The following is a 6421-nucleotide window of genomic DNA, read 5'->3' as shown; positions in this document are numbered from 1 at the left end:
AATGCCGATGTAAGCCTCCATAAAGGTGGCATAGCAAGAAAGGTAAAAAATGGAATTGCCGGGAAGATGATGAGGTTGGAGCTGGTAGAAATCACGGAAGCTCCGGAAGAAAGGAGAGGCGGGAAGGCCGAAGCCGCGCTCAAAGTGAGCGAGAAAAACAACGCGCTCACCGGGCTCAAGCACCGGTTGAATCTCGTCGCCAGAGAGCCGGCAGGATACTCCCTCCGGAATCCTCCTGGACCGGTAAAGCCATTCGATTTCGTACTGGGTGACGTTGGAGCCCATCCAGGCCCCGCGTGTGGCCCCGGAAGGATCTGCGCCGGAAGCTTGGCTAGAACTACCGGCTTCTTGGTCGCTACCGGCATCGACGTCCATCTGGACGAGATCGGCGGTTAGACCGTCGGAAGATTGGGTATGTCTGTTATCACCAGAATTTAACCGAGTCAGAGGTGGGCCACGATCAAGATGGATTTAAAGGATATACGTGGAAGAATTACGTGACTCGGCCTGTTATGCAAAGTTTGGGCTAGTTGGCCCGTGTATCTGTAATATAGTAGGATACGTGTCGTTTAGATAGAGTTTGTCTCGTGCACGGTGGGGATTATTCCCACGTTAGAAAGTCCCCTGGACTATAAATATGTATCTAGGGTTTATGGAATAAACAACAACCAACGTTCAACCAACAAATCAATCTCGGCGCATCGCCAACTCCTTCGTCTCGAGGGTTTCTACCGGTAAGCATCATGCTGCCTAGATCGCATCTTGCGATCTAGGCAGCAGAAGCTTTATGTTGTTCATGCGTTGCTCGTACTGAAGCCTTTTTGATGGCGAGCAACGTAGTTATCTTAGATATGTTAGGGTTAGCATTGTTCTTCGTATTACATGCTATCGTAGTGCAACCCTTGCATATCTAGCCGCCCTCACATCTATCTTAGGTGTGGGGGCGGCACCCCGCTTGATCATTATTTAGTAGATCCGATCCGTTACGGTTGCTCCTTGTTCTTCAAGGATTAGTTTAATATCTGCAATAGTTAGGCCTTACAAAGGGTTGGAGGATCCAGCGGCACGCAGGGTGTCGTTTGCTAGTCCTAGACAGGATGTTCCGGGGATCAACCTCGTGTTGGTTTTTAGGCCTTGTCTAGGATCGGCTTACGATCACCGTGCGTGGCCGCGAGGCCCAATCGTGAGTAGGATGATCCGATTATGCGGTGAAAACCCTAAATCGTCGTAGATCGCATTAGCTTTATCTTGATCAAGCAGGACCACCATATATTCGTGCACCTCGTACGAATCATGGGTGGATCGGCTCCTTGAGCCGATTCACAGGATAACCTGAGAGCCGATCGAGGCTCGTATTTAATGTTTACGTGTATGCCATGCAGGAAACTAAGCGAGGCATCTCCATCACCTTCCTGACCAGGTATAGGTCAGGTGGCACGCCCTGCACCAGCATCGGACGTGTGTACCAGAGGCTTTGCGGGCCGTCGCTCGGAGGGACCAGGGCCAGCCGCAGCCCTAAGTTGTTCCCGGCTCTACTGTGTTGCCCGTCGCTGCCCGCCGGTGGGTTTTGACCGCAACACATTCTGGCACGCCCGGTGGGACAATCGTCTACGTCAACCACATCGCCATCTACATCTGAGATGGCGGACGGCACGCCAGTCACGTACGAGGATCTGACCGACGAGCTCAAGAAGAAGTATGACGAGGTCAAAGCCATCCTCGAAGCCGACCTCATCGGCTCTTTCCACAGAACCCATTCACATGGCATCAGGTGGAAGGGGTTCTCGCCTGATGGTGCACTCGATGGGATAGACCTCTCTGCCCCGTCAGAAGAACGCACCAGGTCCCTGCGGCAGGAGATCAACTACTTGGTGGCTCACTCGCTACACTGCCACTCTGAGAACCTGGTAAACACGTTGGAGCGTGTCGCTCTTCGGGTGATCCAGGAGATCATGAGGCACCAGTACTCGCCGTCAGGACCAGCTCTCGGGACGCATCAAGGAGAGTTGCCACTCCAGTCCCGTCCACCGCTGCCATTTGCGTTGGCAGCGCCAGAAGTGCCGAATTCACCGGCATTCGTCGTCTACAAGATCGGTGGTGACCCTAGTGACTGCCAGTTCTTGCATGAGGCGCCTAAGGAGATCCCTCACGGGTACATGTGCACGTATGTGCCAGATTGCGGCAACTGGGCGCTCACAAACCAGGCCACAACATCAGGGACTTCTGGGAAAACAGGAGGAACGTCAGCGACAGATCTTGAGAAGCAGACGTGGCTAGCTAAATATGCCACCCCGACGAACCTCCAGAGCTCAGCTCCTGCAGTTGGCTCAGAGTTGGAAAAGCAAGCATGGCTGGCTAAGTACGCCACCCCGGCGAATCTTCAGAGTTCAACTCCTGCAGCCAGCACAGCGGATCAGATCAGTACCATACTGAGAGACCAGTTCGGCATGGTGCCGAAAAGGAGGGCAATCGGCTATTCAAAGCCGTACCTCGACGAGTACGAGTTGATCCCGCTACCACCTAAATATCGGCTCCCTGATTTCTCCAAATTCAGCGGATCAGATGGTTCCAGCTCCATCGAGCATGTGAGCCGATATTTGGCACAGCTAGGAACGGCCTCAGTGTCGGATCCACTACGCGTGAGGTTCTTCTCACAGTCCCTCACGGGATCGGCTTTCGGGTGGTACACCTCGTTGCCACCAGACTCGATCCAGACTTGGAAGCAGTTGGAAGAACAGTTCCATATGCAGTACCACTCAGAGGCTTCCGAGTCTGGCCTTGCCGATCTAGCACAAATACGTCAGAAGCGTGGAGAAACTGTGACAGAATACATCCAGCGCTTCAGGAATCTTAGGAACCGATGTTATTCGGTTCGTGTGACTGAAAAGGAAGCAGTCGAGTTGGCAGTAGCGGGCCTTGCAGCGCCGCTCAAGGACATGGCCTCCCAAGCAGACTACCCCTCACTGGCGCACATGGTTCAGAAATTGTCGGCATATGAACAGCACCACCCGAACTTGTACCAGGACAAATTCAAGCGTGCAGTAGTCCTGGTCGAGGCAGAGGAAGACGAAGTTTCTGCGGGAGATCAAGAGGTAGCAGTGGCTGAATGGACTCGGGGGGCAACCCCCGTGTCCTGCAAATGGGTTAAGCCACCAGGTCCGCCCAGGGGTTTTGATTTTGATGTGACCAAAACTGAGCAAATTTTCGACCTCCTGCTCAAGGAGAAGCAGTTGAAGATACCCGAAGGTCTCAAATTCCCCACGGTACAGGAGCTGAATGGAAAGCCATACTGCAAATGGCATAACTCGCTCTCCCATGCCACCAACGACTGCAGGGTGTGGCGTCAGCAGATCCAAATGGCGATAGAACAAGGACGTCTGATTTTCAACCAGTACGCCATGAAGGTCGACACCCAACCCTTCCCCACCGTTAACATGGTGGAATGCACTTACCCTGAAGGTTGCCAACCAGGATCCTCGTTCGGTATCAACATGGTAGGACTTGGACACCACGCTGGCAAGGATGGAGACGAGGGCAGCTGCTCTCGTAGCAAGGACACAGAGGAGGCCGCTCCACGCGATTGGCTCCGTCATGATGGCAAGCGCTACGTCACAGAGGGAGAAGTGAAGAACATAAGATATCAGCGACCCCTCTCTGATCACCTCCTCAACAAGTATGTGAGTCAGTATGACCAACGCCGACGATCTAGCGATGATGATGAAAGAGATCGTCTGGCTAGAGAAGCCAGAAGACATCGTCGGCATAATCGCGATGAGGAGGAGTACGAGCGCCGTGCCAAAGGAAAATCGAGGGAGCAGGACGACAAGGATAGGCACTGGGACTGCCCCTTCTTCAGACACTGCTGGGATTCAGGAATGAGCCGTTTGCCCACAATCGGCAATTGCCCAGAATGCAACCAGAAGAAGAAGGAGGCAGCCAATGTATCTGTGTTCAAGCGCCTAGGGCCTCTCCCACCACAAAGCAAACGCGCTGAGTCCCCTCGGCTGGAAGATCTCGAGGATTCCGAAGACGAGGGAGAAGAAGAAGAAGACAGGTACCACCGGCCTAGGTGGTGCCCTGACGGATTCAGCCGTTCCCAAAAGCGCAGGGTTCAGCGATTGCGCGGCCTGGAGGAAGCCGAAAGGTTATACTTGCATACGCTAAGGAAGGCACGACCTGATCTGGCTGCGAAAGTTCAGCGGACCCTGGATGAAGAGGGTCGTCCACGGAAAATGGAGTGGCGCCCCAAGCAAAGGAGAGCTGATGGTGATACATCGGCTGGCACAAATATGGTGTTCATCCTTCCTTCGGAGATTAGCGCTCCAGGATTAAACGATGCACTCAAGGTGGACGACAGCGAGTGCATCGACATGACAAAGGATGAGGTTGGGATGGTCTTGTCCACCGGCCTGACCGAGTAGCAAGGACAAATCGATGAGCAAACATGGCGAGGCCGATCCTTTGGATCGGCCCCAAGGATCTATGAAGGAACATTACAGAGCCTTCATTGAGCGCTTCAATCAGTATGGAGGCCGATTCCAGCAATCGGCCAAAATTATCCTCAACACATGTTCTGCTTGTGTTCGACATTGATCCTACTGGAGCCGACGTACAAATTACAGAGCCGATATCTGCCGTTTCCTGACAGATTCGGCTCGGGGGGCACCTGAACACGATGAATATGTGAACATGTGCAGGAAAACATGTGTGCAGTGAAATATTGGGGCCGATAGGAAAAAATCGGCCAGTAAAAAAAATTTTTTTTTCAGCCGATGCAAGGGCATCGACTTTAGAACTAAGAAACGAAGCCGATGCGCAGGCATCGACTCTAGTGCAATTATACAAGGTCTACCGGATCTTCACCAAGTTTCTCCGCCAAGTCCAGTTCAGCTGTGGGACCTTCTGCTTCTTCGAGGGAGAAAAACAATGAGAGCTTCTTCAGCTGCCTTGAGCCGATTCGGGTTCCTGAACTTTCTTGTCGAGGATTTTTAGCCCTTGGTGCTAGTTCAGCAGTGTTGACAGAAGAGGTGATCGGCTTTGGTGCATCCTCGCTGATGTTCTCGCCTCGAGTAAGACTCGGGGGCAGCAGGGCTGGTAGATGCTCTGTTTAGGAGCCGATTGGGGTACCATCGGCTGATCTTTCGTCGCAACCTTCTTCACAAAATGATGAGTGTTTGAAGAGGACCATTAGGTTTGGGTGGAAGAATTCAAAGGCTTTCCTGAAGACTCTACATTATCCACCAGATCTCAAAATCATCAGTTGAAGAATGGAAGGGTGAATTTTAAAGGACCGATGCGTTGCTATCGGCTCATTACGCATTGGCAAAGGGGACAAATCGGCAAGATCGGTATGGGAGGAAATCGGCTAAATTAAGCTCAAAGGAAATCGGCAAAATCAAGTTGGGAGAAGTTCTTCATTGATAGGCAAGATTTCTTACATAAAGAGCTGATTGCTCTCAAAAGGAAGTACTAGGGGATACATTGCCCCATCTACTACTACTGGTCCTATACTAAGGTCCTATCTACGGGCCGTCGCTGCCCTCGTCGTCGCCATCGTCGCCGCTGTCGGCGCTACTCCCGGCGGGCTCGTCGTCGCTGCTCCAATGGCCGCCGACTGGGCCCTCATTGTCCTCGTCCTCCTCGTCAGCGTCGTCGTCGTCGCTGCCGAAGTCGCTGAGGTTCCCCGGCCAGGGGCAGAACCGTTTGGCCGGCGGCTCGTCGGAGGAGGGGTCGTCCTCCTCCTCCTCCTCCTCTTCCTGCTCCTCCTCCTCCTCCTCGGAAGAGGTGAAGTCGCAGGAGAAGCGATCGTCATCGCTCTCCTCCTCCGTTTCCCCGTCAGCGAGGAAGCGGAGGTCGCTTTCCCCGTCGGTCAAGGACTTATCGTCCTCAGACCAGACGGAGAAGTCATGGCTGGACTCCTCCCCGGCTTCGATGGCGCGGCGGGTGTTCGCCGCGTGGACCTCCTCCTGGGTCGGATCCGGCGTCGGCTCACGGGAAGGGGAGGACTGGCTGGAAAGATCCGATGGAGCAGAGGAGGAAGAAGACATGGTGGCGCAGGAGGGCTTTTGGGAGCGCTAATGCGAAGGAGATGCGGAAATAAACTGTTCGGAGCGGTTAAATAAAAGGGGATATAGTGGAAATTCAATGCCACAGCAGTTTCCGAGGAAGTGGTGCTAAAAAAAAAACTGCCAGGTCACGCGGAGAAGTTGAGAAGGCAAGGCATCATGATGAAAGATACTGCGACGGTTCTGCCACGACATGACCCAACGAAAGAAAGGGCAGAGTGATTTTGGAATTATCAATTCCAAAACCAGGGGGGCATGTGTTATCACCAGAATTTAACCGAGTCAGAGGTGGGCCGCGATCAAGATGGATTTAAAGGATATACGTGGAAGAATTACGTGACTCGGCCTGTTATGCA

This window comes from Lolium perenne, chromosome 5, assembly GCF_019359855.2.
Source record: "Lolium perenne isolate Kyuss_39 chromosome 5, Kyuss_2.0, whole genome shotgun sequence".
Taxonomy (NCBI): Eukaryota; Viridiplantae; Streptophyta; class Magnoliopsida; order Poales; family Poaceae; genus Lolium; species Lolium perenne.
The sequence above is the reverse complement of the archived record's forward strand: the minus strand, read 5'-3'. Positions refer to the sequence as shown.